The sequence below is a fragment of the Macaca nemestrina genome, chromosome 10, assembly GCF_043159975.1.
Source record: "Macaca nemestrina isolate mMacNem1 chromosome 10, mMacNem.hap1, whole genome shotgun sequence".
In the NCBI taxonomy this organism is placed as follows: Eukaryota; Metazoa; Chordata; class Mammalia; order Primates; family Cercopithecidae; genus Macaca; species Macaca nemestrina.
Window position 1 is genome coordinate 26,109,121 of NC_092134.1, and position 27,119 is coordinate 26,136,239.

The 27,119-nt window shown below is 42.2% G+C and overlaps 1 long non-coding RNA gene across 2 annotated transcripts in view; it reads right to left on the minus strand.

Annotated features, from left to right (window-relative positions):
- The window catches only part of LOC105497675 (uncharacterized), a 37,388-nt gene that overhangs the window by 9,129 nt on the left and 1,140 nt on the right, over nt 1-27,119 (minus strand). For both annotated transcript variants that reach the window (XR_011608508.1, XR_011608509.1), the window contains exon 2: nt 26,253-26,327. This is a non-coding gene — a long non-coding RNA (uncharacterized lncRNA). The remainder of the gene's footprint in view (nt 1-26,252; nt 26,328-27,119) is intronic.

A 27,119-nucleotide genomic window follows, 5' to 3' on the forward strand; every position in this document is an offset into this window, starting at 1 on the left:
AAGCTTTTATTGTGTTAAGAGTGGCTGGTTCTTTGTTATAGCAGTTAGCCTATCTCGACTAATGTAAAGCCCTCTACTCTGTAGTTACTTCCTGTGATCCCACTTTCAAATTCTCCACCCTTGGCTTCAAATTATAATAACTGGAATAAAAGACTGGTGTAGAAAATTGCCTACTAGCTGCCTCATCAAGATTTTGCTGTTTAACTATTTTGTGTAGGAAACATTTGCGCCAATGTTCTTGTTGTTAAAAGATGTGCAAACCATTTTCTTTTTATTAAATTGCAGTTTGAGACAGTTCTGCAATCATGAAAAGAATATAGTATTTGGAGTATTTGAGTCCAAGTTCTACCACTTACTTATGCTGCCTGACCTTGAAGAGATCCTATCAGCTTTCCTCTCTGTCAAAGAAGGATATTAATAATGCTTCCCTGTCAGGTTGTTGTGAAGATCAAATAAGATAAGGGATATGAAAACATTTTGTTCACTAGAAAGCTTTAGACAAAATTAGTTTTCATCTCCACTAAGAGGGAGTCAAGTTGCATTTGCCTTTTGAGATCATTCTCTTGGGTCGTGGTGTTGTCAAATTAATTCCCCCCTCCTTTTCTCTCCCATGGTCAGGTTCAGTTCCTTCCACTCTCTCTCACCTCTATTAACAGGCCAGCAGTTCTCTTTCTTTTTTGGAATTTTTGCAATTTGAGTTTTGCCCAAGGAAGAATGATTTTTAAAAAACTGGGTCCAAAAACAAATTAATAAAAATATCTTCTGAACATTTTAGGGCCATGGTTTACAGGAAAGCTCACTCTTTGCCCTGGGCTGTAGTTTCCACGTTGAAGTTGTTGAATTTCTCATATGCACACACAAAAACCTGTATCCAATGCCCTGTTTATTATTCCAAATAGAATACAGCTTTTTGCTCCTTTAACTTTCTCTATATTTATAAGTAAAATATTTTTTCATCAGTGGCTTTTTAAATTTTAACTCAAGATATAAACAGTGAATCTAGTTCAATCCTCTTGTTTTATAAATGAGGGACCAGAAGCCCAGAGATATTTCATGACCCACTTTAAAAATCACCTATTCCAATAAGCTTTCTCAGCTTCGTTACTCCCTCACAGATTAAACCGGGTATCCATCCTTTATCACAGAACTTGTTGGCGATAGACAGAACCAGATTCTGAACTCTCTGTAGGAAAAAAACAAGTCTTCTCTGCATTCCAGGGACCTCTGACCTCCATGTAAATCCCCAGCTATCTTCTGCTTCCGTCTCATGGGTCAAAACTGTATCACGTGGCTACCTCTAGCTACAAGGGAGACTGGGAAAGGAAGTAGTTAGCTGAGCAAATTGCCTCCCCAAACAAAATCAGGGTTCTATGAGCAAAGAAGTGGATATGGATATTGAGTTGGCTACTCTCAGTGTCTGTTGCAGCCTGTGACATAGTAGGAGCTCAATAAGTATTTGCAGACTGAATGTCAGTGTAAGGCTTTCAAGGTTGAATAAGTAAACTGTCTAAGTTTGCTATAGTGGTACAACAGTGGCTAGGATTTATGTATGCTGAGTTCCAGCCTGTATTAGTCCATATTCACACTGCTATAAAGAACTTCCCTGAGACCGGGTAACTTATAAAGGAAAGAGTTTTAATTGGCTCACAGTTCCGCGTGGCTGGAGAGGCCTCAGGAAACTTATAACCATGGTGGAAGGGGAAGCAAGTACCTTCTTTACAAGGCAGCAGGAGAGAGAAGAGAAAGTATTGGGGAAAGAGACTCTTATAAAACCATCAGATCTTGTGAGAACTCCCTCACTATCATGAGAACAGCACAGGGGAAACTGCCCCCATGATCCAGTCTCCTTCCCTCAACACGTGGGGATTACAATTCAAGATGAGATTTTGGTGGGGACACAGAGACAAACCATATTACAGCCTGAAGCTCTTTCTACTACCTAGTACTACCTCAGTATCATAAATTCAGTAATATGAGTATCTGGTTCTACATTCTTTCCAAGAATCACTCTTCTCTCTCTGCAGTATCTTAATTCCTCTAAAAGACATGTAACCAATCCTATTGGAGGTTTTCTCTCCAATTCTTCTGTAGTGTTTATCTAGATACCTTAGTAATAGGAATGTGACGTTGATGGGAATCTAATAAATGTTAAGATCTTGGGGGTTTTCCCAGTTTTTTACTTTACTTACTTCCAGACTCAAATTTATTATGGCAGGTAACTTTATCTCACCCAGCATTACAGTTATTAATAACTTATCCTGCTGAATAAATCAGACACCCGGAAAAATGTGGAGTAAGCATTTGTTATGCACATATGGGATTTACCAAGTTTCTGCATTTGAAGGTCTAATATTAGGATTCACATGTTGTGCAAGGCTTTGCAGAGGAAAAGACATTTTGCTTCTTCTCGACTTTGAAAATAGGGTATACTTTGCATGCAAACAAGTCTAGGTGAGTAGAGTGATTTTGAATAAATCACCAAGAAACAAGATTTCAGTAAACTGTAAGAAATACATTTCCAGGATAATTTCAAAAGCAGAAAATAAAATTAGGTGCAAGGATTTACCAGGAATAGTGGATCAAGTGTTAGTAGGCTGCACGTTAGGTCGAGCTCTGCTCATAATTAGCAGTGTGACCTTATGGAACACCATTAACATTTGCAGCCTTTGGTTCCATCACCTGTAAGAGAAGAGGGTTGTACCAGGTGATCTCCAAACGCCCGCACCCCCCACCATCCATGTCTAGATTCTGTCATTCTATTTCTTATGCACTGAGACCAAGAGAGTTAATTTGTGGAATTACGTGACGGTCAAATCCTGAAAAGGGCACACTAACCTTTTACCAGTGTTACCCTTGGGTTTAAGGCTGATAATTTCTAAACATTACCATAAAATTATTATTATTTTGGCATATTGCTAGTTGTTTACAATTAACAGACTTGTAATCATTGGAAACATACTGTTTTGAGTTCCATTCTTTTCACTTAATAGTTCACTATAAATATTTGCCCATATTTCCACAGTCTTCATAATTTTGGTTTTGATGATGTCATATTATTATTCCATTTGATTGACATGCCACAAACTTGGAGTCATTGTTCCCTTCCTTTCATACTCTGCATCCAATACCTTGGAAAATTCTGTCAGCTCTACCAACAGGTTATATGCAGAATCTAACATCTTACCCTCTCCATCACAACCCTTCTTGTCCAAACCACCATTATCTGTTGCCTAGATTATTTTCATGGTCTTCCAGCTGGCACCTGTACCTCTGTACTTCCCCACTGCAGAGTGTATTTCACATACTTCATTGGGAGAGATCCTCTCAAAACATGATCATATCTTGTTCCACTTCTCAAAACTTTCCAATAATTTTTCATCTTAGAGCACTTTAAGTCCTTCCTATGGCCTTAAGAGTCGACATGATCTGGTTTTCCCTTCTACTTCTTTGACCTCATCTTCAATCACTGTTCCCCTGGCTCACTCTACCCCAGCCATATGGGCCCCCCTGTTGCTCTTGCCAGGGTCACTCCTGTCACAGAACTTTGCAATCACTGCAAACTCTAAGAATGCCATCTCCCCACATATCCTCATGGCTCCCCCTCTTACTACCTTTGGGTCTCTTTTCAAAAGTCACCTCATTAGAGAGGTCTTCCCTGACCACCTTAGCTAAGATAGCAGCCCCCCGCCCCCAGCACTGTCTATGCCTCTTTATATTTGTTTATGGCACTTATCACCACCTGATATATTATTTATTTGTTTATAGCCTTCTACCAGCACTGCCAAGACCCACCAAAATGGAAAATCCATGAAGGCAGGAACTTTGTTTTCTTCACTGCTGTAGAACCTATGCCCAGAACAGTAAGTGCTCAGTAAACACTTGTTTAATATATTGATTAAACTATCGATAATTGTACAATATAAGGTTATAAGTTTTGTGGTAGAACATTCAGGAGATAGTGTTGGGACATGAGACAAGACAAGCAAAGGGATCATCTCATGAAGATCCTTGTGTGCTGCGCTAAAGCTTTGAATTGCACTATTGCCTAACATGGAGCCATAGAAAGGCTTTAATCAGGGAAATGACAAAAGCACGTTTGCCTTTAAAAAAATAAACTCTACCTAGAATGGGAGAATGCATTTGACATGAAGGAGATAGAAGACAGTGAAGGGACAATTGCAAAGGTCCACGAGAGGTAAATAATTAAAAACAGAATTACCATGTGATCCAGCAATTCCACTGCTGAGTCGATAACCAAAAAAATTAGACACAGAGACACAAAGAGATATTTGTAAACCCATCTTCATAGCAGCAGCATTCACAATAGCTGAAATGTGGAGGTCACCCATTCAATCAATGGATGAACAGAGAAACAAAAGCTGGTATATATGTAAAATGGAATATTATTCAGTCTTTAAAAGGAAGGAAATTCTGACACATGCTACAATGAGAATGAACCTTGAAAATACTGTGCCAAGTATTTCAGTCATTCTCATAACTATATGCTAAGGATGCCAAGTCTGTATTTCCAGCTCAAATGAAATAAGCCAGCCACAAAAATACAAATTGTGTATAATCTCACTCATGTAAGGTATCTAGAGTAGTAAAATTTATAGAGACAGTGAGTAGAATGGTGGTTACCAAGGTCTAGAGGGTGGAGGGAAGGAGGATTATCAATTAATGGGTACAGAGTTTCAGCTTTTCAAGATCAAAAAGGTTCTGTGAATAGATGACGGCGATGGTTGCACAACAATGGAACTCTACCTAATGTCATTGTACCAAACGCTTAAAAATGGTCAAAATGGTAAATTTTATGTATATATATTTTACCATACTTTTTAAAGTCTATTAGAAAGCCAGTGCAAGCCAGAGCCTGTGTAATGCAAGGGAAAATAGTCAGGAGGGGACATATTCAGGAGATACAAAGGGAATTTGAAGCAGCAGGATTCTGAGATCCATTGGTTGTGGAGAATGAAGGTGGTTTCCAAGTTTCTAGCTGGGTATCTGGAGGAGACAGTGGGGACTAAACAGAAAAAAGAGGAAGAGGAATGAATCTGGGGAGAAGGATAGTGAGCTAACTTTTGAACTTAAGTTAGAGTTATCTGTGGTTCTTCCAAATGAAGATACCCAGGAAGCTTTTAAACGTATAATGCAGAATCTCAAGAGAGACATTTGAGCTGCAAATACAGACTTGGCATCCTTAGCATCCAGTCATTGAAATGGCTGACATCTCTCAGGAAGAATGTTGGAGAAAGAAGAGATGAGGGTTTGGGGGTAGAACCCTGGGGTCAGAAAAGGAAGACATGTCTACACAGAGAGACAATGAAGAAAGAATTGAAAGAGAGCTAGGACCTACAGGGAGTGGATGGTTTTGGAATCCGTGGAGTGGTCACTGGCATCAACAGCCATGGTGTGTTTAAGAAAGATAAGTACTGAAGTGGGTTTCTTGAATCTAGCCATCAGGAAGGTCATTGAAGACATTCATAGGAGCAACTTGAGAAGAATGGTAGGTTTAAAATCCAAATGCAGTGAAACTACCAAGAAGGAAGTACCAGTTAAAGGCATGGAAAGAAATTTGAGGAGAAAATTACAATGTCTTTTTAAAAAAATAATCTCCTGTAGTTCAGACCTTTAATCTGGCTGGAAAAAAGACTAATCAGCTGGGAGGGACACCATTTATTTTTTGGTGATGACTTAAGTCGGTCAAGTGAGTTGGCATATGTCCACCTACTCAGCCCCAAAAAAACAAAGCAAAACAGAGAACATAACTGGTTTAAAAGAAATAGTATCTATGGTAGAGACAGCAGTTTTTCCACCCATTATCGTTTTTCACCTTCTGTATTAGCACAACAGAATTCTGATTTATTTCAGGGCAGCAATGTGTTCAGCTAAAAGTCTACCTTCCTAGCCTCCCTTGCAGCTAGGGAGATGTAAATAGAAATCTTTGGATAGGGCTTTCAGGAGAGCTCCATAAAGAAAACTAACTCAGGCCAGGTGCAGTTGCTCACACATGTAATCCTAGCACTTTGAGAGGCCAAAGTGGGCAGATCATTTGAGCCCAGGAGTTCAAGACCAGTCTGGGCAACATGGCAAAACCCTATCTCTATAAAAAAATACAAAAATTAACCATTTGTGGTGGCACATGCCTGTAGTCCCAACTACTCAGGAGGCCAAGGTGAGAGGATTGTCTGAGCCCAGGGAGGCTGAAGTTGCAGTGAGACGTTATCATGCCAGTGTACTCCAGCCTGGGCCACAGAGTGAGACCCTGTCTCAAAAGCAAACAAAAAAAAAGGACTAAGAAGACTAACTTAGCAAGATGGTACCTCCCTGTTTCGGAAAGTCAGAGACCCCGAATGGAGGGGCCGGCTGGAGACGCAGCAGAGGAACATAAATTGTGAAGATTTCATGGACATTAATCAGTTCCCAAATAATACTGTTATAATTTCTTACACCTGTCTTTACTTTAATCTCTTAATCCTGTTATCTTCGTAAACTGAGGATGTACATCATCTCAGGACCACTGTGATAATTGTGTTAACTGTACAAATTGATTGTAAAACATGTGTGTTTGAACAATATGAAATCAGTGCACCTTGAAAAAGAATGGAATAACAGCGAATTTTAGGGAACAAGGGAAGACAACCATAGGGTCTGACTGCCTGCGGGGTCAGGCAAAAAGAGCCATATTTTTCTTCTTGCAGAGAGCCTATAAACAGACATGCAAGTAGGAGAGCTATCACTAAATTCTTTTCCTAGCAAAGAATATTAATATTAATACCCTGGGAAAGGAATTCATTCCTGGGGGGGAGGTCTATAAATGGCCGCTCTGGGAATGTCTGTCTTATACGGTTGAGATAAGGACTGAGGTACACGCTAGTCTCCTGCAGTATCCTCAGGCTTACTAGGGTGGGGAAAAACTCGGCCCTGATAAATTTGAGGTCAGACCAGTTCTCTGCTCTTGAACCCTGTTTTCTGTTGTTTAAGATGTTTATCAAGACAATACATGCATTGCTGAACATAGACCCTTGTCAGTAGTTCTGCTTTTGCCCTTTGCCTTGTGATCTTTGTTGGACCCTTATCAGTAGTTCTGCTTTTGCCCTTTGTCCTGTTCCCTCAGAAGCATGTGATCTCTGTTAGACCCTTATTAGTAGCCCTGCTTTTTGCCCTTTGAAGCATGTGATCTTTGTACCTACTCCCCGTTCTTACACCCCCTCCCATTGTGAAACTCTTGATAGAAACTTGCTGGGTTTGAGGCTCAGGCAGGTATCACAGTCCTACCGATAAGTGATGTCGCCCTGGGTGGCCCAGCTGTAAAATTCCTCTCTTTATACTGTCTCTCTTTATTTCTCAGCCGGCCAACACTTGTGGAAAATAGAAGTAACCTATGTTGAAATATTGGGGACAGGTTCCCCCGATACCTCTCTTTTGTTTCATGCTCTTTTCTTTCTTCCTTTCTGAAGACAGGATGTTATGGCTGGACCTCCGGGAACCATATTTGGTCCATGTGGCTACTTCAAAGATGGAAGTTATATGCTGAGGATGGCAGAGCAGAAAATACACCTAGGCCCCTAATACTATCACAGATACCATACCCTCTCTGAAGTGTTTACCTGCAGGCTTCTTCTATGTGAGAGAATAAACTCCTACTTAGTTTTAGTTGGGCCTCTACCACTAGCAGCTGAACAGAATTCCTAACTGATATGTCATCTTATACATCTGACTTTGAATTACTATTCCGTTCAGGTCCAGCCTTCTCAAAGAGCTGCCGCTAAAATACTGCAATATTAAGGGCACTGATAATGCTAGCTGCTTGAGAAAAAGACTTTCCTGGTTGCTGATGCCTAAAATTCCTGGGAGAGTGGCCAGAGCTTTGTTTTACCACTCAAGATAAGGTTTAAGTTGCAAATATCCTTCAGAGAGATGTCTCATGGACTAAAATTAATTTGCAGAGTCTACCCTGGGTTTTGATCAGGGGTGGGGAAGGAACATGATATGGATAAACACCTGGGGAAGAGGGGTTATTAAAGGAGCTCATGACAGAGCCAGGCAGTCAGGCACTGGGGCCCAGATGATATATTTACCAGCTTTGAGATGGAGCAGGGACCTGTAGGCCCCCAAGCAAGGAAATAAAGGAAAATCTCAAATTCCTTCAAGGGAAATTCCAGGCACCTAGCTAGTCTTGAAAAGTAAATGAGCAGCTTGATAAGAAAGAAGGTAATAGTAACTTAATACCCAGGGAAGTTAGAGTCACAATATTGTTTGGTTCCCTACAGAAACTAAAGATATTAGGCCTGCTATGATGGCTCACACCTGTACCTGGCAAATTGGGAAGCCAAGACAGGAGGATCCCTTGAGGCCAGGATTTCAAGACCAGCCTGGGCAACACAACAAGACCTTGTCACTACAAAAAATTTAAAAATTAGCTTGCCATGGCGGTATGCACTTGTAGTCCTAGCTGAGGTCGGAGGATCACTTGAACCCAGGAGTTCGAGGCTGTATTGAGCTATGATCCCACCACTGTACTCCAGCCTGGGTGACAAAACAAGAACCTATTTATTAAAAATAAAGGTTAAAAAATATAAAGAAACCAAATATAGCAACTTAACCTATGTCCCTGGGTTGTTTTCCAGAAACCCAAACCCCCACCAAATGGATCCACTGGCATATAGGTTTCACATGAGGAGGAATTAAGGGCTGAACTCTGGCCACTGTTCTCTGTTCTTAATTTCTTCCTGAGGGGCCTGGAGGAGGTCACACCCACAAGCCAGAGCTAACATTCTTTTCTGCTGATCACAAATTTTTAAACAAAGCTTTGCATCTTTAACCCATTGCAAATCAGAAAGTCTTTGAATCCACCTATGACCTGTGGGCTCCCTGCTTCAAGATGTTCTGTCTTTTTAGGTCAAGCAAATGTATGACCTCCACGTATTGATTTGTGACTTCTTCTGTAACCTTCACCTCCCTGCCTTTACAAACCCTTACCCCATCTTAATTTAAAAATAAAAAATAATCTTTTTAAAAGACACAGTGAAGTACATCTTAGTTTTTCAATGCTCTGTTAGCTATTAGAAGAAAACACTGGATAAATCTACTCATAAGGGCATTCATGACACCCGAGAGATAGTGATACCCATTATTCTCCTCATTTTACGAATTTGGAAGCACAGAGGCCACATGACTTGCCCAAATAGAATAAAGGAATCAAGATCATGGCCCCAGAAAAAAAGCAGACCCAATTGCTTTGTTCTGGTGGGGTGTCATGGTGAGATCAAGGATGGAGCTCTTCCACATAATTTAAACAGAAGCATTTTTTATATACTTTAAGTTCTAGGGTACCTTGGCACAATGTGCAGATTTGCTACATATGTATACATGTGCCATATTGATGTGCTGCTGTACCCACCAGAAGTTTTAAAGATGAAACTCTCTCCTCCTCTTCTCCCCCTTTTGGAATAAAGGGTCATTTTTCTCTCCTAAGGAATTCAATCATCTCAGTGGATAGCCTGGGAACAATGTTCAGGTGCTAGGGACTCAGGAGCCGGTGCTAGAGGTGCCCGAACGGAAGGTGACACCACAGATCACACTGACACCTAAACCAGCATCTGGGAGGGAGGAGATGAGCTGAGCAGGGTTTCCACCATCAGCTGCTGCTCTCTGGCCCCAGGCATGTTCTCTTGCAGCTGACAGTCAAGCCACTGAGGTGCATGGAGGACACAAAAGAAATCCAAAGCTGAGGCTGAAATTTTCTTTCCAGTGCACCAGGACAAGCTTCCCAAGAGTGTCCTTGGCATCTCCTTTTGGCTGAGTCCCTGAGGCAAAGGAATTGAATCTTTCTTCTTCTGCTCTCCAACAATTCAAGCTGGAAGGTTCTAAGAAAAATTCTAGGCTCTGAGGCTGTGTTTTGAACCATCCCTTCCTGCTGTTATAAGGGAACATATCTGCAATCAGGCCTCTGGTGGCTTGAAGGCCAGCACCTTTTAGTTCCACCATGTTAAATACCCCAATGAGTGAACTATTAATGCATGTGTTGGTTACTGCCAATTTTTACCTGGATTCAGGCTTGCTGGTTTTTCTAAAAATAAAACAACAATGAGAAACCATTTTCCACTTTTCAAATACTTCCATTTTTTTTTTTAATAGTAGTAAATGCTGAGATGGGGAAGGGGCATGGAATGATTTTCTAATACTCAGAAGGTGAGAATAAAGATTGGCAAAAAGCTTGGTAAAAGTTGTTAAAATATTAATATTTTTTAACCCAGTGATTTCATGTGGGAGTTTATGCTAAGAAATAACTAGAAATGCAATGATCGATATACGAGAGTGTTGCAGTAAATGCTTTTTGAATTCTATCCAGAACAACTCCCATACACACCTTTGTAGAAACTCCCATCTTATCATGGTTCAAATGGTAACCTCTCACCCATCCCAGGTCCCCTGGCCACCACTGATATGAGGAAGCAGGCTGGACAACTGACCCAAACTGGACCCATGAGAGAGTTCCCACTTCCTTGATCAATCATCATTTATTGGTCCAGGAATGGCCAGTTATTTTTCAAGTTGGATTTGTCACTTGCATTTGAAATAGTGCAGATGTTTATCACAGCATTATTTATAATAGGAAAAGTGTGAGACATAAAATGTCTTCTGATGCAGGATTGGTTGAATAAACTATGGTATGCCTACAAATGGAATAGTGGTATGATTGTCATACCACATCAAACTTGCTGTTTAATATATTTGTTTGTTGGTTGGTTGGTTGGTTGGTTGGTTGGTTGGTTGGTTGGTTGGTTTGAGACAGAGTTTCACTCTTGTTGCCCAGGCTGGAGTATAATGGCGCGATCTCGGCTCACTGCAACCTCTGCCTCCCAGGTTTAAGCAGTTCTCCTGCCTCAGCCTCCCAAGTAGCTGGGATTACAGACACCAACCACCATGCCTGGCTAATTTCTGTATTTTTAGTAGAGACGGGGTTTCACCATGTTGGCCACGTTGGTCTCGAACTCCTGACCTCAGGTGATCCACCCGCCTCAGCCTCCTTAAGTGCTGGGATTACAGGCGTGAGCCACTGCACCAGGCCAATATCTTCCATTTTTAAAAATCCTCCCTCCACCCTCCCCCTCCATCCCACACTGCATGTCTCTCCTCCCTTTCTGCAAAACTCCTAGAAAGACTTATCTAGAATCAATGTCTCCACTGTGCCTCCTCCCATTCTTTCCTTTCTAATCAGTTTCCGTTCTACAAAATTGCTCTTGTCAAAGTCACCAACGACTTTCATGTTGCCAAGTCTATTGGCTAATTCTCAGTCCTCATCTTTCTAGACCTTATCAGCAGCATTTGACATAATTGATGGCTTCCATCTTCTTGAATTTCTTCCTTCACTTGGCTTCTGAAACTCGACTCTTTCCTGTTCTCCTACCTCCCTGTTCACTCTCTTAGTCTTTTCTTTTGCTGGTTCTTCCTCATCCTCCTCACTTCTAGACATTGTAGTGCCGCAGAACTCAGCCCTCAGGCTTCTACTCTTTTTATACTTCCTCTGTGACCTCATCCTGCCCATGAATTTAAATTCCATCTATATGCCAGTGACTTTCAAGTTCTATCTCTAACCTCAGTTTCTCCTCTGAATTCCAGACTCCTTGTTACTCTACTTTTGCATTTGGATGTCTAATAAATATTTCAAAACTGTCCAAAACTGGATTCTTAGTTTCCCCTACATCTTAATACCCATCCCTGAAACATGCTCTTCTCCCAATTTTCCAATGTCAGTAAATGACACTACCATTCACTTCATTGCCCAGGCCCATATACTAGTAGGGACTGTCCCTGGATAGTAGAATTATAGGTGATTTCTGTTTTTCTTTACACTATTGAATGAGCAACACTGATCAGAGAAAAAATTAATGATGTTACAGAAGGAAAAGGATTCAGGAATAAAGAATAGATACAGACTCTGTGAATTTAAGGCAATAAGTACAAGCCACAGAGATCTTGTGAATAAACAGGTAAAACAAGGAAGTGGAAACTGGAAACTGCATAATGTTTGCATCCTTGTGACCAAGAAGGTGAGGTAGCCAGGAGCAGCTAGAGTTTGACCAGATGGAAGAGCAGGTCTCTAAGTGAGAGTGACAATCACAGCACTTGGCATTCCTGCATGTGCTTAGCCAGACCATATAGCTTGATCTGGGCTCTAGGGTAGGTGAGAATGGCACCTGAGACTCAAAATGCCTTCTCTTTAGGAGAGCTCCCAAAGTAGACATGGGTACAGGAGGACAGACTTGGCTCTCCATCCCTCCCTTATCTCAGAGAGGTACACCTACATTTAGCTCACTCTAAATAAAATGTCTGCCAGGTCAGAGGAGTACATCATTGCAAGCTCAATGGCTTGGATAACCCCCCAGCCATGGCAGCAGCTAGAAACAAATAATATTACCATAGAAGGCAGTAATTCTGCTTCTTAGCCAGTCAGGTCATCTAAGCTTAAGGTCCCAGGTTCAACCCTTGAAATTCTGCACCAAGGTAATCTTCCATTATCAGCACCTGCACTTCAAGGCCAGAAATTTCCTGTTTCTGTCTTCCTAGGGGCTTTCTGTGGGCAAGACTAGCTGTGGAAATCTGTATTAGTCAGGGTTCTCCATAGGAAAAGAACCAACAGGATGTGTATATCTATATATATAGAAAAGCGAGATTTATTTTAAGGAACTGGCTCATGTGATTGTGGAGGCTTGGTGCGTCCAAAATCTGATAGGGCAGGCCGGCAGCTGGAGACTCAGGAAAGAGCTGCAGTTTAAGTGCAGTCTGAGGCACTCTGCTAGCAGAATTCCTTCTTGCTCGGGGAGGTCAGTCTTTGTTCTATGAAGGCCTTCAACTGATTGAATGGGTCCTATCCACATTGTGGAGGGCAATTTGTTTTACTCTAAATCCACCAATTTAAATGTCATCCAAAAAAGAACACCTTCACAGAAACATTCAGAATAATATTTGACTGAATATCTGGGCACTGCGGCTCAGCCAGTTTGATGCATAAAATGAACCCTCCCAACAACCTCACTTCAGTTATGGGACCTCTACTTCATAATGAGGAAACTCCATGCAAATGAAGTTCAAAAAGCCACGCATGGTCTAACTGGCTCCACGTGGAAGAAGGTCAGAGAAAGGCCTGGGAAGGCTGTGTGTCGTAGAGGGAACAAATGGGAGTTATGTATAACTGGCTTAAGTTGAGCCTGTGCACATCAAAAGTTCTGGGTTCCAAATGACTTTCCCATTTCCCCTACTGACTTCAGATAGAGTCCATGCAGATAATAAAGTATAAAGCAGCATATCTGTATCGTTCACCTGCTCTCCCCATTGGCATCACTTCCTAAAAGGAAACTTGGAGTAGAGAATGTCAGGAGCTTATTCATCTGTTGACATCTGGACATTAACCTGAGACCACAGCAACTGTAGCTACCTGCTGATTAGATTACTATAGCCCAGGAAGGCCAAACATACCAGAATATGTTCATGGGCAAAGAATAAGAAAACAACGCACACTTTGTTATTTTATAAATTTCCTATGAAAACGTATCTTTCTATAACAGATATAACAAAAAATCTTTTAAATAGCAAATATGAAAAAAATACCTGGAGAAGAGGTGGAGGGTGGAGGGGATCAGTAAACAAGAGAGTACAAACAGCAGAACTCATGTCAACCAAAATTAAGGCTCTGGAGGCAGAAATAATCTGATAAAGGTTTACAGTAAGCCAAATTTGAGGATCAACCCAGGAAGATACTCCAACACATTTGAGCAGGTTCTGAAGTCTGTTACAAGTTAAAATGCTTTTATAAGAAAGTTTAGAAGGGAAGGGGACTCCTCATATTGGAGTTGTCCTTTTTTGTTGGAGAGTACAATACAGATGTCACAATCATTGGCTACAGATGAGGGCATACAGGCTAAAATGTTTTACCTGCAAGACAAAAAATAAAACTTCATGATTCAGAAACAAATCAGCAAAACTTCATGATTCAGAAACAAAGCAGTGTCCTTTTCAGTGTCAGTAGGTTACGTATTAATCAGTACGACCACGGTTTGAGGAACTCAGGAGATTAGAGGGATTCATGGTAAGATTCTTTACTGAAGGACAGGATGTAAGCCATGAATCATAAGACCTTCCCCAGGCAGTTAATTTGGAAGCCCGTCAAATATGATCTGTGGGTTATCACTAGGAAAGACATAAAAACAAATTTCACCCCTAATTACCCTGGTTAGATCATTACACACTGTATGCATGTATTCAAACATCACATGTCCCATAAATATGTACAATTATCATATATCAATTTTTAAAAACATTTGGGAAAATTCACCAATTAAAAAGAATTTTTTTTCTAAGAAGCTGTTTCCCCGTGCCTCACCCAAGCCCACTGGTTGGGCTTGACCCCTTTGTTCTTGAATTCCTGCCATTAAGCTAATCTTGAGTCTGGTATTCCTGCTGTTCCCTGTTATTTGATCCTTCCCATCTATTTTTCTGAACTCGACCTATGAGACTGAAGTGACTAGTTTTATAATAAATGTTTGTAGGGAAGGTCTGAGACTTTTCCCCTGATAGATGAGTGAGGTTGCCTTTGTCATATTGATTTTTTTAAGTTATTTTGTCATTTCTTGCTTATAAAATCATAAATTACATGGCCAGATGATATCTTAGGGTACACTGAGTTCAACTCTCAACTAATTCTCTGGGGTTAGGAAACGGAGGTCCAAAGGGGGTCAAAGACTTCTCAAGACCACTGTCTTGCACAGAGATGAGTCTAGGCTCCAGCTCACCAATTTTTAAGTCTCTCTCCACTGCATCACAGGGAGAAAAAGCAAGCCACATCTAAGGAAAGAAACAGAACCCCTTCCTGCCGAGGAGGAGGCACGTGACTCCTTCCACATATTGCATGTTCGTTACTCTGGGAATTAATGGCTCAATTTGGTATTAAACAAAATGGGTCTCGTGGCTGATCTGGCCCAAGTGAAGGATCAGCAAAATGGAGACGTGAGCTTCCCTGGATGATAATTAGGAGTAGTCCCTGAATGGGTAAGACAAACACATTAAGCCTTTCTGCAAAGCCAATTTTGGGCAATGGTCTGATTGCTGGATAAATCACACCAAGAAATTGAAATGAGTGGTGAGGATGGCACAAGCAGGGTACATTATAGGGTAGTGAACGGTTTTCTTTACCTTCGAGAAATCACTGTATCAGAAGTGGAGAGGAATTGTGCAGAATGTCCAGGGAAATAAGGAGAGACAAGGAAGAAGAAAAGAGCATATATGAAATACATAAATCAAAAGGATAAATCTATGTTAAAGGTAGTATAGAATTAAAAGAAAGTAAGAAACTGATAGCTAAAGACAGGGCTGAAAGGGGAGAGAAGACTGCAAGGGAATCAAAATACCCAAAAATATACTTCCCTCTCAATGGTTCCTTGACTTGGTGATTTATTCATAGTGTATTTTTTATGCCAGGTTAGGCTGACATGGCCACAAAGCACAGTACTCCTGTTCTCTCCCTTTGCTAGCCTATACTCAGAGAATGCAAATTAGTGTAATGCTAAGTAAAGCATGGGCAGGAGACTAAATTTATTATAGTCTTAGCTATCAATCATTTATTGACTTACTCATGTACTCAAAACATATTTATTGAGCATCTAATATGTACCAGGCACTGTGTTGAGATACAGTAATATACAAAGTTGTTGTAGACCCTGTCCTTGTTGAGCTAACACTCTAACAGGAGAAGAAAAATGATGTAGTACAAAGCCACATAAAAGTAATTTAAGATATTAGCTACTCTACAGCTTGAGTATCAGGGCTGTACTTGCAACATACAACAGAAAACCTAAATAATAGTGGCTTAAACCAATAGAGGTTTATTTTTCACTTTTAATAAGAAATACAAGCAAACAGAGATTGATTTTTCATACATAGAAATACAAATATAAACAGTCCAGAGAAGGTGCAACCCCTCAAAAATGACGCCAGGACCCAGATTGGGTGGCACAGTGGTTAAGTGCAGGGACAGTAGCACCAGGCTGCCTGGACTGCTGCTACTTAGTAGCTCTTACTGAATCTTATTCAACCTTGGCTGTGCTACTTATTAGCTGTGTGACACTGGGGAAGTTACTTAACTTCTCCCTAGTTCTCCAGTTTTCTTATCTGTAAAATGGAGATGAATATAATAGCCCTACCTCCTAGGTCTATTGAAAGGATTAATAGTTTGATACATGCAAACTACTGGCACAGTGCAGCAGGCAGTATGTAAGTGTTCCTGCAGATGCAGATATTAGATGTACATATTAGACTCTCAATAAATATGTTTTAAATAAATAAATAAGCCAATAAGTGCCCTGAGTTTACAAGTTGGATTTTGTTCTCATGTTTGGCTCCTCATAATCTGTTTCAAGAAGGCTGCTGCATCCTGAGGCATCACATAGTATTCTGGACACGAAAAAGGAAAATGAAATAAAAATGGCATGGCAGCTCAAACCAACCCTTTAAAAATCAGGAAAACAAAAGCTTATCTGAAAGTCCCCTGCAGCAGACTTTGCTTTCATCTCATCGGACAGAACTGTGTCACATGGCCACACCTGGCTGGAAGGCCAAGAACTCAGGTTGCAGAAGAGTTAAGGAGCCCATGGATGGGGGTTGGAACCGGGAATACGGGCATGGGATCAGTCACCGGTGTCTGCTGTGGCTTCCATTTAGAGACAGCCACTTGACGTATTTCCATTTTGATGTGCACTTTTCCCCTCAATTACATGAATCAAGCTGGGTGAAGTGAATAGTCCCAGCTTCCCATCCACCTGTTACCCACCTGGGTCCCATTTCCTCCACACAAGATAAGTCACCCCAAGTTATTCAATTCCAACCATTGCAGCCAATTCAACTACTTACTACATTCCCGGTATATACGCAAAACTATGCCATGTGCTGCAAGAGGACCTGGAAATTTAGAAATGATGCCTGGTCTCATAGATCATACAATCTCTTCTGGCAAGAGGTGGCCCAAATTAAGAAATGTATGAACATTATGGAAAGAAATCTGGCCTCAAGAATCGATAGCCTTTGAAAATGTTCATACCTTTGACCCAGCAATTTCATTCCAGGACAACTCTCAACATACAACTGGGAGGCCAGATAAAAATTATATGCACACATGCTGTTTTCAATAGCCAAAAAGGCCATATAACTAAACATTAAACAATCACAAAAATTATGCTTATAAGGAGCTTTCAATGTTATGGGAAACATTATGGAGAGTTTTTGTTAGGTTTTTACATTTATGTTTTTAATGTCATGAGACAAAATGTTATGAGAAAATGCTCATGATATGTTATTAAGTTGGGAGACAGTTTACAAATGTGCTTAACCTCTATGCAGTATAGTGGTTAAGCATATAAACTTTGGAGTTAGACAGGCTAATTCCAAATTTCTTCTCTGCAGCTCACCAGTTTATTTGGGTATCAGGACTGTACTTTGCAACATAGAGCAGAAAACTTAAATAATAGTGGCTTAAAAAAATAGAGGTTTGTTGCTCAACCATGGACCACCAAGTTACCATGTGACATGAGCTGGAAATTAGCTGACCCATAGAAGACCTAACATCTCTAAGTCTCTAAATCCAGCATGGAAAGATATAGTGGGGAAGGGAAAAATTGTAAGAGGAAAGAAATGCCTTAGCAAGACACCATAGTGGGAATGGGGTGGAGAGCATCAACAAGACCATCCCAGGTAGAACAGTTTTCACCCACTGTGATCTCCTCTTCCTTACATCAGAATTTCTGCTCAACCCATCTCAGGTTTGTATACCCACCCACCCCAGAACACAGATCAGAATAGGCTTGTGTTAAGGTCACCAAGGACTTCCATGTTACTGAATCTAATGTTGCTCTCAACCTCTCTGAGGTGCCAGCGTTATCAGCACCTCTCATCACTTGAACCCTCTTCTTTCTTGTCTTTTCCTGACTCCCTCCTGAGTTTTCTCATTGGACTCATCACTCATTTCTTCCCCATTTCCACTCCCAGCTTCTACTCATCTGCTCCATCCCTAAACATTGGCGCATTCCAGATCCCAGCCCTGAGCCTTCCACTCCTATCTGAATGCTACTTTTTTTTTTTTTTTTTTTTTTTTTGAGACAGAGTCTCACTCTGTCACCCAGGCTGGAGTGCAGTGGCGTGATCTCAGCTCACTGCAAGCTCCGCCTCCTGGGTTCATGTAATTCTTCTGCCTCAGCCTCCCGAGTAGCTGGGACTACAAGCACCCACCACCATGCCCAGCTAATTTTTTTGTATTTTTAGTAGAGATGGGGTTTCACCGTGTTAGCCAGGATGGCCTCGATCTCCTGACCTCGTGATCCACCCACCTCAGCCTCCCAAAGTGCTGGGATTACAGGCGTGAGCCACCACACCCGACCCTGAATGCTACCTTTTATGATGACTCCTCAACTTTCACCTCTAGCCCTGACATCTCCAATTAAACTCCAAAATCCTTACCCAACATCTCAGACATAGCAAGTCCAAAAGAGAACTCTTGATTTTCCTGCTGAAAAATCTGCTCCTTTCCCAATCTTGCCTGTTTTAGTAAACGATACGTTCACCCAACGAGGTACTCAAGCCCCAAACCTAGGATTCTTCTGTTCCTCAAACCACTTCCTGCCCTCACTACATTTAATGGACCAGCAATCCCTGCTAGCTACAACTGCAAAAGATATCACTTCTGACTCTCTGCATGGCTCCAGCCTGGTCTACACCATCATAGTCTCTTGCCTGGGTCAATTACTAAACTGTCTCATTAACCGTTTCCTGTTTCAATGCTTACCTCCTGGATTAGTTTCCTAGGGATGCTGTAATAAATGGTATTACAGCATCCCTAGAAAACTGATGGTATTCTAAGCCACAAACTCAGTGGCTTAGGACAGTATAAATCCATTCTCTTACAGTTCTGGAGGCCAAGAACCCAAAATCAAGGTGTCAGCAGGACTGTACTCTTTCTGAAGGTGCTAGGGGAGAATTTGTGATGGTTAAGTTTATGTGTCAACTTGACTGGGCCACAGGATGCCAAAATATTTGGTCAAATATTATTCTGAGTGTTCTGTGGGGGTGTTTTTGGTTGAGTTTAGCATTTAAATCAATAGGCTGGATAAAGCTGATTGCCCTCGCTAATGTGTGTGGGCCGCATCAGACAACACATTCCTCATTTCAGTGTGTTACTCCTCCTACCCATTTACTGAGTGACCCAGAAAGCTGTGAGTTTTGAGTGGGGCCTAGAACAAGAGAAGGCTCTGCAACAGGTCCAGGCTGCTGTGCAAGCTGCTCTGCCACTGGGCAACATAATTAAGAAGATCCAATCATGCTTAAAGCATCAATGCTGATAGGGATACTGTTCGTAGCCTGTGGCAGGTCTCTATAAGGGAACTGCAATGTACATCCTTAGGATGTTGGAGCAAAGCTCTGCCATCCTCTGCAGGTAACTACAGCTGCTGTTTCTCCTTTTGAGAAAAAGCTCTTGGCCTGCTACTGGGCTTTAGTAGAGACTGAATGCTTAACGCTGGGCCACTAAGTTACCATGTAACCTGAGCTGCCCATCATGAACTGGGAATTATCTGACCCACCAAGCCATAAATTGGATGTGCACAGCAGCACTTCATCATCAAATGAAAGTGGTACATCCATAATCGGGCCCAACTAGGCCCTGGTGGCATAGGCAAGTTACATGAAGAATCAGCCCAGCCAGGTGTGGTGGCTCACACCTGCAATCCCAGCACTTTGGGAGGCCGAGGTGGGCAGATTGCTTGAGGTCAGGAGTTAGAGACCAGCCTAGGCAACATAGCAAAACCCCATCTCTACCAAAAATACAAAAATTAGCTGGGCATAGTGGCACGTGCCTGTAATCCCAGCTACTCAGGAGGCTGAGGCAAGAGAATCGCTTGAACCTGGCAGGCGGAGGTTGCGGTAAGCCAAGATCGCTCCATTGCACTCTAGCCTGAGTGACAGAGTGAAACTCCATCTCAAAAAAAAAAAAAATCAGCCTAAATGTCCATGGTCCCCACTTCTGCTAGACTGTGTTCTCTCTCTCAGTTGCATCTACAGTGTTATGGGGAGTTTCCTACAATTAGTTGACAGAGGAAGAGAAAACTCAGGCCTGGCTTACAGATGGTTCTGCATGATATGCAGGCACCACCGGAAAGGGGATGACAGCTGCAGCACTACAGCCCCTTTCTGGGATATCCCTGAAAGACAGTGGTGAAGGAAAATCCTCCCAGTGGGCAGAACTTTGAGCCATGAACCTGGTCATTCACTTTGCTTAGAAGGAGAAACGGCCAGACATGCAATTATATACCAGTTCATGGGCTGTGGCCAGTGGCATGGCTGAATGGTCAGGGACTTGAAAGTGAAACAATTGAGAAACTGGTGACCAGAAATTTGAAGAAAAGATATGTGTAGAACTCTTGGAATGGGCAAACATACGAAGATGGCTGGGAGCGGTGGCTCATGCCTATAATCCCACACTTTGGGAGGCCGAGGCAGGTGAATTGCCTGAGGTCAGGAGTTCAAGACCAGCCTGGCTAACATGGTGAAACCCCATTTCTACTAAAAATACAAAAAAAAATTCGCTGGGTGTGGTAGCAGGCACCTGTAATCCCAGCTACTCAGGAGGCTGAGGCAGGAGAATCGTTTGAACCCTGGAGGCAGAGTTGCAGTGAGCCGAGATCATGCCACTGCACTCCAGCCTGGTGACAGTGCAAGACTCTGTCTCCGAAAAAAAATAAAAATAAAAAATAAAAATAAAAATATTTGGGTCCTATGTGAATGCTCAGCAAAGACTGATTTCAGCAGAAGAGGATTCTGATAATCAGGTGGATGGTATGATCTTTTCTATGGATACTAGTCAAGCCTCCTTCCCCAACCTCCACTGCCACTGCCCAGTGAGCTCGTGAACAAGGTAGCCATGGTGGCAGGGTTGGAGAATATGCATGGAATCAGCAACATGGACTTCCACCCACCAAGTCTTACCTGTCTACAACTGTTGCATGTTCAATCTGCCAGCAGCAGAGAACAACACTGAGCCTCCAATATGCCACCATTTCCTGGGGGTGATCAGCCAGCTACTTGGTGGCAGGTTGATTACATTAGATCACCTCTATCACAGAAGGGGCAGCATTTTGTTCTTACTGGAATAGAAACTTTATCTGGATGCAGATTTGACTTCCCTGCATGCAACGCTTCTGCCAAAACTACCATCTGTGGACTTTGAGAATGCCTTACCTTTCAGAATGCCTGTGTGATATTCCACACAGCATTGCTTCCCATCAAGGAACTCACTTCATGGCAAATGAAATACAGCAATAGGTCCAAGCTCATGGAATTCCATGGTCTTAATCTTACCATGTTTCCCAACATCCTGAAGCACCTGGCTTGATGGGTTGATGGAATGGCCTTTTGAAGACTCGGTTATAGCACCAGGCAGGTGACAATACTTTGAAGGACTGGAACAAGGTTCTCCAAAGGCTGTGGATGCTCTGAATCAGTGTCCAATATATGACACAGTTTCTCCCATATTCCATATTCAGAGTTCATGAGGCCAGAAGCCAACAGGTGAAAATGGGAGTGGCATCACTCACTATTACCCCCAACGACCCACTAGCAAAATTTTTGCTTTCTGTTCCCACAACGTTATCCTCTTCTGGCCTAGACATCATAGTCCTCTTCTTCCTGAGACGGAAGAATGCTTCCACCAAAAGACACAAACATTATTTCACTTAACTGGAACTTAAGACTGCTGATTGGCTACTTTGAGCTCCTCATGACTCTAGTTGGGGTGATTGATCCTGACTACCAAGAGAAATTGAACTAGTACTTCATGGTGGAGGTAAGGAAGAAAATGGCTGGAATACAGGAGATCCCTTATGACATCTCTTAGTATTACCATGCCCTGTGATTAAGGCCAAAGGAAAACTACAACAGCCTAATCCAGGCAGGACTACTAATGGCCCAGACTCTCCAGGAATGAAGTTTTGCCTTACCCCCCCCAGGTAAAGAACCACAACCAGCTGAGGTACTTGCTGAAGGCAAAGGGAATACAGAATAAGTAGTGGAAGAAGGTAGTTATAAAGACCAGGTATGACCACCTGACCAGTTACAGAAACAAAGACTATAATTGCCAAGAGTATTTTCTCCTTATTTTGTTATGAATATGTTTATGTGTATGGCAAATATCTTTATTTTCTTCCCTCTTTTATTCCCTTATCATTCAACATAGATGATAACTCTGATAACAACATAGATGATAACATAGTATTAACTTTGTGTCATAGTATTTAAGTATTTTAATTTTACATCATAGTATTTAAGTTATGGGATACCATGGAGAAGAGTAAATATCACTCAAGGACTTCTAGGGAAAGAGTGCCTTTTTGGCTGTATGAAGGTTAGTTGGCAGAATTGGCAAAATTATAACCTTGATATTGTCTTCATTTAGAGATTAAGTACGGTTTAAGAAGATGATGACAAGGGGTAGATGGTGATGGTTAATTTTCTATGTCAACTTGACTGTGCCATAGGGTGCCCAGATATTTAGTTGTATTAATCCATTTTCACACTGCTATAAATAACTACCTGAGACTGGGTAATTTATAAAGGAAAGAGTTTTAATTAACTCACAGTTCCACATGGCTGAGGAGGACTCTGGAAACTTTCAATCATGGTGGAAGGTGAAAGGGAAGCAAGGCACGTCTTACGTGGCAGCAAGAGAGAGAATGAGGGGGGATGTGCCACATTTTTAAACCATCAGATCTCATAAGAACTCATTCATTATCACAAGAACAGCATGGGGAAAACCACCCCCATCATCTAGTCACCTCCCAGTAGGCCCCGCCCTTGACACATGGGGATTACAACTCAAGATGATATTTCGGAGGGGACACAGACCAAACCATAGCGTTGGTCAAACATTATTCTGGGTGTTTCTGTAAGGGTCTTTTTGGATGAGTTTAACATTTCAGTCTATAGACTGAGTAGTGCCTTCCCTAATATGGGTGGGCCTCATCCAATCAGTTGAAGGTTCGAATGGAACAAAAAAGCTGGCCTTCCTGCAAGTAAGAGGGAACTACTGCCTCACTGTTTTGGAGCTGTGACCTCATGTGGTTTTTCTCTGCTTTCAGACTCCAAATGTAACATTGGCTCTTCCTGGGTCTCAAGCTTGCTAGCTTTTGAACTGAAATTACACCACTGGCTCTCCTGGTTCTCCAGTTTTAGAACTCACACTGAAACTACACCATCAGATCTCCTGGGTCTCCAACTTGCTGATTGCAGATCTTGGGACTTGTCAGCCTCCATAATCATATGAGCCAATTCTTTATAATAAGTTAACAAACATACATACACACACATTGGTTGGTTCTGTTTCTCTGCAGAACCCTGACTAATGCAGAAATCTCTTTTGCTTCTTTCAGCTCCTGGTGGCTTCAGGCATTCTTCAGCTTGTGGCTGCATTACTCTAATCTCTGTCTCCGTTTTGAAACACCTTCTCCTCCTCTGTGTGCCTTCTCCTCTCTGTCTTTTCATAAGGACACTTGTCATTGGATTTAGGGCCCACCTGAGTAATCCAGAATGATCTCATCTTGAGATCCTTAATTATACCTGCAAAGATCATTTTGCCAAATAAGGTCACATTCATAGATTCTAGGGTTTAGGACACGGGCATAACTTTTTTGGACCACCATTCAAACCGCTACATCTCCCTACAATACATTCTCCCTACTTAGGGAGAGTGACCTTGTATAACATGAATCAATCAATGTCACTCCTCTGCTTCTTAAAATTGTTCTAATGGCCTTCCTTTGTACTTGGAAAAAAATCCAATTGCTAACTATAACCTACAAGGCTTTACACACTTTGGTCCCTTCATATCCCCCTGACCTTACCTTCTGTCTCCCTGCACTCCAGCCACACCAACCTTCGGTCAGTTACTAGAACCCACTACATTTGTTTCCACCTTAGAAATTTTGCACTTGCTATGCACCCTGCTGGGAGGCTGCATTCCATATTATCATACTCTTAGCTCCATCTTGTCCTTTAAGTCACAGCTCAAACATCACCTCCTGAGTAAAGCCTTCCCTGAACACTCAGCCTAAATTAATGCCCTCTGTCTAGACTCCCTACCTTGGCACCTTACTCTAGTTCCTTCATATTATTCAGAAAAAAAGGGGTCAGGCACAGTGGCTCACACCTGTAATCCCAGTACTTTGGGAGGCCAAGGTGGGCGTATCACTTGAGCTCAGGAGTTCAAGACCAGCCTGGGCAACATGGCAAAACCCAGTCTCTACAAATAATACAAAAATTAGCCAGGGGTGGTGGCATGTGCCCATAGTTCTAGCTACTTGGGAGGCTGAGGTGGGAGGATCGCTTGAGCCCATCAGGCAGATGACAAGGGGTAGATTGTGATGGTTAATTTTCCATGTCAACTAGACTGTGCCATGGGGTACCCAGATATTAGATATTTGGTTGTATTAATTCATTTTCACACTACTATAAAGAACTACCTGAGACTGGGTAACTTATAAAGGAAGCAGTGAGTGGAGATCCAGCTGGGGTGACAGAGAGAGACACTGTCTCAGAAAAAGAAAAAAAAAATGGAATCACTTGGTTTCCATAGTTTACATAGTTGCTTACTTGTTTATAGTCCATATTTCAGGACTGCAGAGACTTGATCTCTCTTGTTCACTACTGTATTTCCCAGTGTCTAAAACAGTGTCTGGCCATAGCAGGAACTTGAAAAAGATGTATGAAATAAATAAAACAGCATACTACTACTAGTAATAATAAAACAAGTAATACTAAGACTAATGCCTTTCTTTGTATAATGTTGTGTTGTTTCAAAGCACTTTCAAATATGGAGCTCTATATTGAGTAGGATTTTTTGGGCCATTCTATAGGCTGAGGTTCAAAGCGGAAGACAAATGTTGCTAGATATCCCCATATTCCAAGCTCAAGGAGCTTTCTAGAAGTCATTAGCCATTGAAATCACCTGCCTTCCTGCAGAGTTTGCTGAAAAGGCCCCAGAACTGGTACAAATGCTTCCATCTACTACCAGTCACCCCTCACATAGGACTCAATGACCAAAAGAGTCCATTGACTCTTAGGAAACTGAGGCAATCCTCCCACTTCAGCCTCCCAGGTAGCTGGAGCTATAGGTCTGTGCCACTGTGACTGACTAATTTTTGTATTTTTTATAGAGACAGTTTTGGCATGTTTCCCAGACTGGTCTCTAACTCCTGAGCTCAAGCGATCTGCCCGCCTTGGCCTCCCAAAGTGCTGAGATTACTGCATGAGCCACCATGCCTGGCCCCAGCATTTTTTCTAAATAATATGAAGGAACTAGAGCAAAGTGCCAAGGCAGGGAGAGGCAGGAGAGAAAAACTTTGGCCTTAAAGAAAGTGCAGTGTTTGTGGAGAGAGAACATTCTTTCCTCTAAGCCAGGAAAACCTCCTGTGATGTTAGGTGTTATTGACTGAATTATGTTCTCCCAAAATTCACATGTTGAAGCCCTAATCCCAACACACTGTATTTGGAGACAGACCCTGTGGGAGATAACTCGGTTCAGATGAGGTCATGAGGGTGGTGCCCTCATAATGGCATTAGTGCCCTTATAAAAAGAGGAAAAGTCACCAGAGAGCTTGCTCTTTGCCATGTAAGGACACAGTAAGAATGCAATCATCTGCAGGCCAGAATGAGGCCCTCACTAGAACTTGACCATGCTGGCACCCTGATCTCAGACAGGCAGCCCCTAAAACTGTGAGAAGTAAATTTCTGTGTTTCAGCCACCCTATCTATGCTACTTTTTGTTATGGCAGCCTGAGCAGATTAAGACATTAGGGAAGCTTGCAAGAAAAAGAGCTTCCCATTTCCTGGTGGGTTGTTTGCTGATCTCTGGTACCTGCTGGGCCAGTTATCAGGCTGTCCCCAAGCATTCTCTGGTGAGAGAGAGCTCTTGGAGAATGTTCTAGAAGCCCAGGAATAGCCCATAAACCTTCTCATTTCTCTCCTCAGTATAGGAAAAAAAGTAGGTGCCTGAAATGTGCAGTCTTGGATTTGGGGGACTTTGGAAACAGACTGGTTCTTACTTAACTTCTTACTGAAGTTGGATGTCTTGGTGGAATAACCCATACCCACAGGGCAGGAAATATCCATGGTGCAGTGTGGTGTGGCTGGGAAGAAGACAGTGAAGGCCCACTCCATACCTGTTCTTTGTGGCCTTTAGAGGGTGCAGAAGAGGAATTTGGAAATTTTTGTGGCTCCGCTGGGTAAAGCAATACCTAGGCAAGAAGAGTAGGAGTCTTTGAGCAGCCCTGATGACCACTGGACCAAATGATGGGATGTCAACCAGGAAAAGTGGTCCCCAGTGGCAGAGGAGACCCAATACCACTCCAAAGAAGAGTGGTATTGGAGAGGAGACCAATACCACTGTGAGGAGACCACTGCTCCAACAGAGGGTGCTAGCATCAGATAAACCCAAATAGAACTGGAGGGAAACTGGAGACACAACTTTTCCCTACCCCTTGTGGCCTTGTGGGCAATCACAGAAGAATACCTCTGCTTCCTGTAACCTTCCTCCCTGCCCTCAATTACACAAGAGCTGGGGCCAGGTGGGGCGGGCCCGCGGGGGGCAGAATCGGGGCAGGGCAATGACCTCAGAGCCATCTCTGGTCTTTGGTCTTCCACTCCAGGCTCCCAGGGCCACAAAAGAGAATGATCTGCCTGGGGCCAGGAACAGAACTTTTAATCAAGCTTGATATTGGGGTCATGAAAATAAACTGCATTGTGTCTTAAACTCTGAAACAAGATTGCCCACATCACAAGGTGACTAGGAAGTTATTAAATCTGTCCAATATATCACCAAGGGAGCACTATCCCCAGGAAAAAAGCAATACAACATAGCACAGTTGGAAGCAATGATTGGGGAAAATAAAACTACTTCACAGCATTATACCCAAAGGGATTGAGACCCTTCAGAGAATTGATTGCATACACAGTTAGAAATTTGAGCCTCAAAATTGTTCTTTGAAGTTATTATTATCCCATTTTACAGATGAGAAAAGAGAGACCCA